Source organism: Podarcis muralis, chromosome 1 (genome assembly GCF_964188315.1).
Source record: "Podarcis muralis chromosome 1, rPodMur119.hap1.1, whole genome shotgun sequence".
NCBI classification, from domain to species: domain Eukaryota; kingdom Metazoa; phylum Chordata; class Lepidosauria; order Squamata; family Lacertidae; genus Podarcis; species Podarcis muralis.
Window position 1 is genome coordinate 89,321,271 of NC_135655.1, and position 12,272 is coordinate 89,333,542.

Sequence of the window (12,272 nt, forward strand, 5' to 3'; positions counted from 1 at the left end):
AAGCACAGCCCTTTGTTTCTGGGTGGGAGCAAAAATAATCGTCTTATGGCAGCATCTGATGGATTCTGTAGGTTTTTCAAAACCTGTTGCAAATGCAGAAAGAATAATAGAAGGGGATAAGATTAAAAGGGGACACAAGTAATTAATCTTACAGGGGAATGAACAGTATATTCCTAATACTTGATTGCTCCATTGATTTTTCTATTAGGCTAGGGTATCAAGTGTGTGAACAATTAATGAATCTGCACACTATGTATTTTTCAATCTGTGGTGGTCATGGTTAGATTTCTTTGTTTAGACATCCTGTGTTGTTCAGTCTGATCCTGGGAGAAGTTGGTACCAGTTTGCTTCATATATATGTGGTGTGTGTGTGTGTGTGTGTGTGTGTGTGTGTGTGTGTGTATGTGTGTGTGTGTGTGTGTGTGTGTGTGTGTGAGAGAGAGAGAGAGAGAGAGAGAGAGAGAGAGAGAGAGAACCATATTTCTCCCTAATCATATTGAGAGATAATCTCATCTAGCCTCTTGTATCCAAGCAGGGCTTTCTAAAGAAAATCCATGTTGCCTAAAGATTTATTTGGCTTCTCATGGAAAGCCTCCAGTGGAGGTGGGGGTGGGGAGTCTGTCCTACTCTTGTGGCCAATTTATTCCCTTGACCAATCACTTTTATGGTCTGGTGTTTTCCCCTGTATATTAAATATATGGCGATGTCAAGGGAATGATGCTCTATAGAGAGTACGAGAAGGCAGTGAGTCTACAAGCTAAAATTCTACATGGGAATGAAACAGAAGAAGTGGAGGCAAGGCTTAACAGTCAATAGGAGAAAATGCATTAATTATTATTATTATTTACTTATTGCATTTCTATCCCAAATTGTCTGCAAGGAGCTCAACGTTTAATTCACATAACCACCCAGTGAGGTAGGTTAGGCGGCCCAACATCACCTAATGAGCTTCATGGCTGAGTGAGGATTTGAACCCTGGTCTCCCAGCTCCTAGTCTGGCACTACATGTCTGACTGACAGGTCTGACGCAGTCTGTGGCAGAAGAAGAAGAGGCTATTCAGGCAACAGGCGGGTCAGTAGATTCCCCACCTTGTTGTCTCAGAACCAGGAGGGGCTTGAAGCAGGAAGAGCAGCGGCGACTTCCATGCAGAAGAAGTCTCAGGTTGCAGAAATACAACCCAACAGGGGACAGTATATAAGCTGGCAGAAGGGCAGGGTCTCACTGTGGCTGCAACTGCTCTGCAGGTGTCATGGGCCAGGAGTCCATTTCACCTGCTGAGCAGCAGCCTGAAGGGGTAGAAGGTGGAATGTCTCCACTGCAGCTGATCAGCTTTCAAGGACAGGAGAAGAAGGCACTGATGGGAATCAGCTGGCTCCAGCCTTCTTAAACAGAGCTCTCAGCAGCACTCAGATGCTGGAAATAGTGTCTATGGTTCCTGGTCCAACCTTCCTGCTTTCCATCTGGTCCCTTGTCTCTGTGATCATCTGGATAACCTGACCTCTGGATCCCCTGACTATATGAATTCTGCTCTCAGACAAGGGTTCCTCAGAGACTCCTAGCCCATGCTTGCTCAGCAATGGGGCTACGACAGCAGGGCACATATCTGGGGGACAGCTGCCTAATGCTAGAGGCATGTGTGTGCATATTAATCCAGAGCACTGTGGGAGTTGCTGTAAGTGCTTCTTTTTTCAATAAAGATTTAAATATCAGATTTGTGGCTTTCTTAGTTGGGGTGGGCCAGGACAGAAGGTCACAAGCACATTCATAGTGGGATATGAGAGATGAGGGGAAAGAAGCGGCCAGGGAAGGTTTTGAAGGAAAGCACAGATAGTTGGTTCTGGAGCTGGGAGCAGACCAGAAGGCAGTGTAGGAATATATGAAGGAACTGGTTGTGAGAGGTGCCAGAATGGAAAAAAACGAAACAGGCATCAGTTACAGCAGGTTTCCTCAAATTCGGCCCTCCAGATGTTTTGAGACTACAATTTCCATCATCATCCCTGACCACTGGTCCTGCTAGCTAGGGATCATGGGAGTTGTAGGCCAAAAATATCTGGAGGGCCGAGTTTAAGGAAGCCTGAATTACAGTAACTCTCTGCTTGCTTGTACTACTGTCTCCAATAATATAGCGGACAATTTCTGCATCCATATTGTTTGTGACATTTTAATATCTACTGTGTCCTTTCTTGAGCTTCTTTTCAAACTAAACAAAGGTGATGTCTTGGACTTGTCTTCCAGTGATGCGCTTGCAAAACCTTCTGCCATCTTTGCCAGTCACTTTAGAATTTTCTTCAGTTTGTCTGCCCTTGTCCTAGAACATGGGAATAGAAAATGGGTTTTGATAGTATATATCTACATATGCTATGCATGTCCATGATATAGTTATACTACACTGCTGAATCACAAACAGTTTATCATCCATTATAGCAGTCAATTCCTCTCGGCAATGATGTTATCTAACAAAATATCCCATTTTTGAATGTAGCACTTTATTGTCAAATGCACATACAAAGCATATTTCTTGCCAAAGGCTTGCAATATTTTTAAAAAAAAACAATTGAGGGACAGGGACAGGAAGAGGAAAAGCTGATTTAAAAGCAGTAACAATAACAATTAAAATAAACCTAGTATGTTAACTACCTTTTCATTCTTTACAGGATAAAATATAGTTCTCCAAATTAACAATTATATCTGGAATCCAAAACTTAGCCTCCAAAGTGCTTGCCGCCCCTTCATTTCATTTTCATTTGCAATTTCTATCAGCACAGTGGGGCTAAGTCACAAATAAATAAAAGAAACAAACAAGAATGCAGCCAAACCTAATCTTTTTTTAGGACCCTATTTGATGCCTCTACCTCAGAGTGGCTGTGAAGTGGCTCCTGGGTCATAAGAAAAGGATTGTTGACCTCTACATCCATACCCCTCCCCTTGCACAGAATGGCTGGCTCCTGTTTGCTCATTTGGTCCATGTTGCACATCCCAGGCCATTGCATTTGTCCTGGCGGTCTCTGTTGCAGCAGAGAGGTGAAATCTTGTTGGCATAAACCACCGATTCGGAACGACTAGGCCATTGTATTTTCATAGGCACTGGTGTGCTTTCCCAGGGTACTGCTGCCAGTTGGCACCCTCAGTGATGACATGATAGAAGAAAGCAGACAAAGGACAACAGCTGCAGCAAAATCCACATCAGCAACCATTTGGTCAGGCTGCTGTAGTAGCCACTCTACTCTCTGAGTAAGAGGCAACTCATCATGGCCTGACACAAAGTCAGGTGGTGGTTGGCATTTGCTGCCACCCATCATAAATTCATGGGATGCACACTGCATACAAACTTCTTCTTTTTTTAAGAGTACTGGAATTATTTATGGTGCAAAAATATTTAGGCTGCATTCCAAAGGCACATTTTAAAATATGTTTATTTGAAAGCCACTGGGTTTAGTTGTCACAAGTAACAGGGCTTAGAATTTGGAGCACCGTGCTAAAATATCCAGACCATTTAATTCAAGGGGAGTCCTGTCCAAGTAGTCATGTAACTGCTGCTACAAAACCTTTTGTAAAGCCTCTTCTACAGCGGCCTGTCCAGATCTAGAAGGGCGGAAGGGATATTGGCATCTGCTGGTAGATCTCACTGTGATCTGAAGTAGATCAGCAATGCTTTAGGACTCCCACTTGTTTTAACAATGGCTTCAACAAAATGACTCATCCACCCCACCTTGATATACTGTGAAATGAAGAAATCTGGGTGGGCGGGTAACCACAGGTGGTTTTTTGTATGGAAGGACTGTGAGCTCCGTTCAGCTGTCATACTCAAATCCCTGTGCTCAGAATTCTTAAATTCTAAGTGAATGTCTTTTGCACTAGTGCCTTCTATTCAATCACTTCATTTTAGAGATTTTTTTGAGTGGTGGTGATGTCTCATCAGTTGAAACAGTGTGTGTGTGTGTAACTATGCCACTACATGCAGTTTTAATGACTTCCCAACACACTCAACTAAGAGTAAGATCAAAGCTAGGAAATGACATGTTATATATACACTTGGGTAATTCTGCTCAATGAATCTGGAATTCTGCAATCACCCAATCCAAAATGTAGTATTACTACATAGGTATACTATGCAGTATACTACATAGGGCTTGCACCCACCACCCCAGTTGACGTTTTGCTCTTTGTGATTCTCCAGTGGTTTGACTTCACCCCTGAAAGTGCACTCCAATGTCGTTTCAGACAGACGGAAGCCAGCAATTATCCTCAGAGTGGAACTTTGTGTTTGTAAAGATGCAACCTCAGAATTTTGTGCAACTGAGAGTGGGCACAGGCAAACATATTTTTCAAGTAGTAACTGACCATTGTGTAATTGTAATCATGAAATCTGGGGGATAAGAAAATGGGTCAAGGAGGGGGGTGGAGTTGAATGAATTATTTGCATCTTTCTCTACTACAGAAAATCTAGGGCTGATATCTATGCCTGAACTGACTTTCTCCGTAAGGGACCCTAAAGAACTAAGGTAAATGGTGGTGACAAGAGATGATGAGCTAGACCTTATTGACAGACTTAAAATTAACATCAGGTCCAGATGGGATCCACCTAAGGAATCCAAGCGTGAAATTACTGATCTTCTAAGAAAAACATGTAACTTGTCCCTAAGGTTGGTCTCTGTACTAGAGGACTGGAAAACAGCCAATGGAATATAAATTTTTAAAGGGGGGTGCAGGAAATTACAGGCTCATTAGCTTAATATACTCTGCTTAAATTGATGGAATATATTATTAAAGATGAAATTATCAAGCATTCAGAACAGGGGTTGACAGCCTGTGAACCTCCAGCTGTTGGCCTCTGAATCAATCAGCCCCAGCCACTATGGCCAATGGTGAGGATAATGGCTGTCCACTATCATCTGGAAGGCTACATGTTGCTCACTACTAATATAGAATAATAAGTCTTGTTAAAGATTTCTGTGAGTGTCAGTAAACATATGGACAGGGGTAATCTGTTAGACATGGCATATTTGGACTTTTTAAAAGCTTTGACATAGTCCTTCACACTGTAGTAAATTCTGGTAAATGTTTGCCCGCATCAACCTTGTTTTGGGGTACGTTGTTTTTGTCCTTAAGTATGAATATGAGTAGTGTACTCATAGGTAAAGGTAAAGGACCCCTGGACAGTTGAGTCCAGTCAAAGGCGACTATGGGGTTCATCTCACTTTCAGGCCAAGTGAGTCGGTGTTTGTCCACATACAGCTTTCCAGGTGATGTGGCCAGCATGACTAAACTGCTTCTGGTGCAACGGGACACCGTGATGGAAACCAGAGTGCACGGAAATGCCGTTTACCTTCCCACTACTGTGGTACCCATTTATCTACTTGCACTGGCGTGCTTTCAAACTGCTAGGTAGGCAGGAGCTGGGCCAAAGCAATGGGAGTTCATTCCATCACGGGGATTCAAACCACTGACCTTCCAATCAGCAAGCCCAAGAGGCTCAGTGGTTTAGACCACAGCGCCACCCATGCCCCCCCCACCATACTCATGAGCAACCATCATTCAAGTATTGTGTACAGCAGAGCTAAAAGTACACTCATGCAGCTTTCCTATTTGATCCACAAGGCAATTATTTTTGTACTCAAGTATTCAAATTAGAATACAGAACAAAACCTGTCATGAGAACCAGCCCTTAGAGGTGAGACTTCACCAAACAAATGGGTTCATGCAGATTTCTTCCTCCATTTTTGCTGTTGCAAAATCCAGCCAACAAAATCAAGGCTATTGTGATAATAGTGTCTTTAGGCAAGATATATAATAGTATTTTGTTTTTCATTTTAAAAATTGAGTCCTTGCTGCTCTTTCCATTCATTGCTTATTACAGACAGCATATACTCTAAGGCGGATGGAATCGTAAGCATTTGCCATAGATGACAGAGACTAATACCACATCTGTTAAAGGTAAAGGTAAAGGTACCCCTGCCTGTACGGGCCAGTCGTGTCCGACTCTAGGGTTGCGTGCTCATCTCGCTCTAGAGGCCGTGAGCCGGCGCCGTCCGAAGACACTTCCGGGTCACGTGGCCAGCGTGACGAAGCTGCTCTGGCGAGCCAGCACCAGCGCAGCACACAGAAACGCCATTTACCTTCCCGCTATAAAGCGGTACCTATTTATCTACTTGCACTTAAGAGTGCTTTTGAACTGCTAGGTGGGCAGGAGCTGGGACCGAACGACGGGAGCTCACCCCGCTGCGGGGATTTGAACCGCCGACCATACGATCGGCAAGTCCTAGGCACTGAGGTTTTACCTACAGCGCCACCCGCGTCCCACCACATCTGTTAAGAATGCTTAATTTCCTTATACAAGACAAAACTGTACCTATGTGTCTCCTATAAAGGGGTGAGCATTGGGTTCCTGTCAGCTCCCTGCCAATTAGCACTGTATTCAATTGGTTAGCAGGTACACGATCATTCGTAATGATTTCTCTGACTCCACTCCCACCCTGCCCATGGCACTCTAAAGCTCACAGAGCACATCAAAGGTTTTGCAGTCAATACTAAGCGAGGTTAGTTCTTAAAAATTAGTTCAGGAGAAAATCCTATATATTCCATTCCAAGCCCCCCGGGGCACTTGCATCCTCTTTTACACAACACAGGGCAGGTTCACTGATTCCCAGCCATCAGAGTGAAACAAAGTGCCCTTTGAGTCATGACCTCCAGAAACCAAATGATGTGTAATTTGGGTGTGAAGATGGGATAGCACACATCAGATACTTGCTGGCAGACAGGTGAAGCCTGGAAGGCTTTTTGTGGGGGACAGGTTTCCTGTGCCTTTAATGCATGCATGGAAAAGTACGTATTGGGCAAGTGCCTCTGCAGCCTATGTAATTATTAAAGGCAGAGGGGGCCGGTTGCCACATTTAAGTTTGCAACCTACCACCCTGGTGTGCAGATGACCTCCTCATAATAATAGCAGGAAGAGAGTTCTTCCCCCAGAAACCTTGGATATAAGGCGAAAGATTAAACACAGAAACACTGAAGAATTAGAACATAGGCAGAATGCCCTTCATCCCCCATACTTGGCCACCCAGCAGAAATTAACTAGTCCTTAGTTCATTCTGCATCCCACAGAGTTCAGGCTATAGCGGCCAAAATAATTCATTCACGTAACTATAAGTCACCATAAGTCTTGTGAGTGCTGCTCTAAAAGAACTGAATCTCCCAGTGTGATTCCATGGGGATGCAGTTGGCTGGCAGTGGCATTAAAAGGCTACATCTGATGGCACCCTGAGCAAATTTAGCCAAATATTGAAGGCCTGCCAAAGCAGCATCTGCCCAGTAGCCAATAAAGCATTTGTTCTCTGCTCCATTTAATAGAGCAGCGCTTTCAGCTCCATGAAGCAAACGTCTCAAAAGATGGCCCACAATCGCCTTATGGTTTCTGCTGTACAACTTAACAATCAAGGCAATTATCTCTAAGGTACCACAGCTTTCACCCACAATAACTTTCTTATGTAGAGAAATGAGAGTGTAACAAATAAAATATTTACTCAAATACAGTACAGTGGTACCTCAGGTTAAGAACTTAATTCGTTCCGGAGGTCCGTTCTTAACCTAAAACTGTTCTTAACCTGAAACACCACTTTAGCTAATGAGGCCTCCTGCTGCTGCTGCACCGCCAGAGCCCGATTTCTGTTCTTATCCTGAAGCAAAGTTCTTAACCCGAGGTACTATTTCTGGGTTAGTGGAATCTGTAACCTGAAGTGTCTGTAACCTGAAGCGTCTGTAACCCGAGGTACCACTGTATTTATTAAAATAGGCTACTTGGAGTAACACCAGCTCCAAGGAACATCACTGGATGCTTGATCTTCAGTTATGAGTACAAGGAATTAGAAGGGAGAGGAGGACCCCCCCCCCTTTAACTTGTTCTTTGCAATGTTGCAACTGGTTCCCCTTTACCAAAAAGCACCTGTGCATAAAACCATATCCCCAATAAGAGTTTGATCTTCCCCTCCAACCCCCACTGAGCTTTGCATTTGGAATCTGGACCAGGCTCTGGGCCACTACAGCATCTCTACAAAAAGGACTGATGACCCTCCCCGTACTATAACCAAAGACATGGCCATTCAACTGTGATCACATTTAGACCGTGCACTAAATATTGTGTCATTATACATACAGAAGTGCTACACAGGGGGGCAGAAAGTCTCTGCCGAAGAATGCTGGAATCCGAATCTGTTTTTCTAAAGCACAAAGCACTTATCTCCTGAAAATCTCCAGCAAGGCCACACCCTGAAACATTTCCCTAAGTGGCAGTGTAGGCAAAATTATGCAACACTAGAGAACATAGTTTTCCTTGATCATTTGTATAATGCTAATGACACAGGAGATTTCATTGAATGCAACCTACACTTAGTCATATGTAGGTTGCTTTCTGATATGGATATAGGTATATGGGTATAGGAGTGGCTGAATGAGTAAATCCTTTGAACTGAGGAATGTCACATTCCATTGTAGTTACAGATATGGGGAAATGGGTCTTCTTGGTGGATTATTCCACACGTTTGAGACTGGCATACAATAGACTTCCATCTCACCTCCTCTCAGTAGTATCATGAAATTTATAACAGCTAATTTGTTCCAGGCATCTGGCCGTTGTTCTACACAGCAGAATAAGTGACCTTGTAGTAATCAGACAGTTGGTATATCTAGTTTAATCCTTTCTCGTCTGTTTCAGGAAAAGATTTTCCCCAGCCCTGCTACCCAAGAATCTTCATGGGAGAGGTCAGGAACTGAAGCTTGGATTTTATTCATGTGCTCTACACACTCGTAAGCACAGGCGGAACAAACTCCGGCTTCCCGACTCACATTTTATCCAGTCAGCATCATCTCCTGAATCCTTTCCAGTCTTCTACCCTTCTCTCCAGTTTCCAGCATCTTTTCCATGGTTTTAAAAAGTATCCTCCCCATTCTATGTAATATTAGAACAACAGGAAGGGACAGTATATTATGTGATAAAAACTAATGGAAGTATTCCACACCCTTTTTTCATCTGGTTGTATGTATTTCTCTTCAGCTGTCTTTAGTATAAAGTGAAGTGTGTGACGCTGAAGTCAGAAAGGATTGGAATAATCCAGTGAAGCCCAGCAGGGCTCACCTCTGAGTAAACTAGCATAAGTTTGGTGTTTCTCATCGGAGGCAATAAATGCAAAAATGGAAACAGCTCTCTGTAGCTCTTGACTAATCGACACACCCAGTTTTGTGCACTGCCACAAAAATATGCAGGACTGAATTAATCATTCCGATGTTGCAGCAATTGATCTGACTGACAGACATATGGGAACCAGATCTACTGGAACACTGAATGCTTCTGTGGCTCTTAGAACCAGATAATAATTAACAATGGCGGCTGCAATTTGCTAACAAGAACCGTCCTTCAGATTACACAGCCATCAATAGTAACCTGTTTGTTTGTTTTTTGTGAGAGTTCAGGTAGCGATTTTGGCCTTTCCAGTGCACCTGTATGTATGTTACGTCATATTATGCTCCTTACCTGGAATTCCAACCTTTTGTGAGACTGTCTTTTACTATCTCCTTAAGCCTGTGTTCGTAGGTGCTTCTCTTATCCATTCATCTTCCATGTTATGCTCTTTTATGTAACAATGATCCAGAAGATGTTAGGTGTGCAGAGTAGCTAGCATTATGACCAGGCCAGTAAATGTGTGCATAGATAGGAGTAGGGTGTCTAATATATTTCTTGATAGAGATGATATTATTATTATTATTATTATTATTATTATTATTATTATTATTATGAATTTTAAAATACATAAATACTCAGGTTTAAACAACCACATACTTAAATTGCTTCAGAACCATTTGAGTGATTTAAATCTGCACATATTACTTATCGCCATGCTATACTTCTGCACTGGAACCACATAAAAGCTCATAGAGTTTGTGAAGCTACTATTGTGGTATATGGAAAGTCATTACAATTTGCCTCATATATTTTTTACTGTATGCGTGCAGGCTTTAACATACCAAGCACAAATATAATATATGAACCACTGTTATTTCTGCCCTTAGTGTCCAGTCCCAAAGAATAATTCAAAAGCAAATGTTGGTGCTTACATTATTCAACTGAATTTCGATGTTAGTCCCTACTGTCATAAGGAGCATATGAAGGTAATATGTGATATGCTATCTTCAAATTCTGAATTATTTTGGCAAAAAAAAAAAAATTAAATCCCTAATAGCTGAAGGTCACTTTCAAATGCTGCAAAAGGATTATAGGCTGAAATTATGGCTAATCTAGCTCAAGAAGAACCATCACTAGTTTGAAAGTAAAGACATTACTCAAACCTCTTCATTATTCTCTTTCCTCTCCTGTGGATTGACATGTGTTGCCATCTTGGCTTGCAACCAGCTTCCCTCGATTTCCTGACTAAACTGCAACAGCAGAGCAACTAACTTTGGGGGGAAAGGAACACATTTTCTTTCATGCTCTCTGCCATTTCCTACTGATGTCAATGATGCCTCACTAAACCGTGCATGAGAAATACAGTGGAAGACAGATCACAGGATTTGGCTTGGATTCCTTCTGGCAGAAGACCAGCACTGTGCTGCGTTCACTTCCACCAAACCTACCAAAAGGAATTTAAAAAGGTTGGTGCACGAGAATGTGCAACAGATTTTTTAGTGTACGTCTTAACTTTAAAGGAGAAAAAAGTTGAGCTTTTAAAAGATAGCTCAGCCCTGAGGGTGATTCCCTGCAGTGTGGTCTGTGCGGGATTTACGTACAGTGGTAGCTGTAGATGCGAATGGGATCTGTTCTGGAGCCCTGTTCACATCTAGAAGCAAACGTAACCCGTGTCTGCGCGTCTGCACGTGCCATGTTTTGGCGCTTCTGCGCAAGCGCGTGTACATTTCCAAAATATAAGATAAAAAAACAAATAAAATAAAACCTACATACAGCAACAGTGTTTTGGCCTCGGTCCTGTATACCTGTATACCTGAAGGAGCGTCTCCACCCCCATCGTTCAGCCCGGACACTGAGATCCAGCGCCAAGGGCCTTCTGGCGGTTCCCTCATTGTGAGAAGTGAGGTTACAGAGAACCAGGCAGAGGGTCTTCTCGGTAGTGGCGCCCACCCTGTGGAACACCCTCCCTTCAGATGTGAAGGAAATAAGCAGCTATCTTCTCTTTAAAAGACATCTGAAGGCAGCCCTGTTTAGGGAAGTTTTTCATATTTAATGCTGTATTGTTTTTAAAACTTGATTGGAAGCCGCCCAGAGTGGCTGGGGAAACTCAGTCAGATGGGTGGGGTATAAATAAATTGTTGTTGTTGTTGTTGTTGTTGTTGTTGTTGTTGTTGTTGTTGTTGTGTTGTGTAGGCTCCTATGATGTAAGTAATGGGCAACAACAATTTGTTGTTGACAAAGGACAGCTGGACATATAAAGGGCCCCATAACCTTCAGTAGCTTAGGGCCTCATCAAACCTAAATCCGGCCCTGAGTGTGGTCCACAGGTATAACTGAAATGAATAATATTAGGGTATGCTGTCCAATCACCTGTCCCCCTTAAAAATTGTAACTGGTTCTGATTATCAAAATCACATGACCAGGGCATTCCCTTTACTAAATGGTACCTGCAAATCAATGTACTCCAAAGTTGAAAATCTTGCACTACAAGGGGTTAGGCTAAACGATCCTCGAGGTCCCTTCCAACCCTACAATTCTGTGATTCTATGATAAAGAGTTTGATCTCTCTTCCTTATCTTCATATTTTCCTGGCCTTTGCATTTTTGAGCTACCACAGTATCTCTACAGTCTCGTAACAAAGACATGGCCATTCACCTATTTCCCATAGTAGCCTTTTGAAAAGGAGTGTAAGTGCACAAATAGTATGCTGGGGACTGAAGCAATTAACTGAGAATTGGCAGCACGTGTTTTATCTACAAGGCTGTCTTCCTGAAGGTATGCAAAGCCATTCGATTTTGTTTAGAAGGAATAAAACACATTTCAGATGGGAATTAAGAGTTGCATGGCTGTAAAATCATAAAGACAAACATTTATTGTTACAATGCAGGTAATTATTGCTTTTAAAAATTGTCTTCTGCCACATAATCAAAGCTCTCTCGCTTTTATTATTATGAAGATTATTTTAACTTTTTTTAAAAAAAATCCATTCAGTTTCATTTCTTCCAAATCAATGATCATCAGAAAAGAAAGAAACATACAGGGGGTTTTTGTTGTTGTTGTTGTTTTTTGTTTGCAAAACCTTTATAAAACAGTATCGAA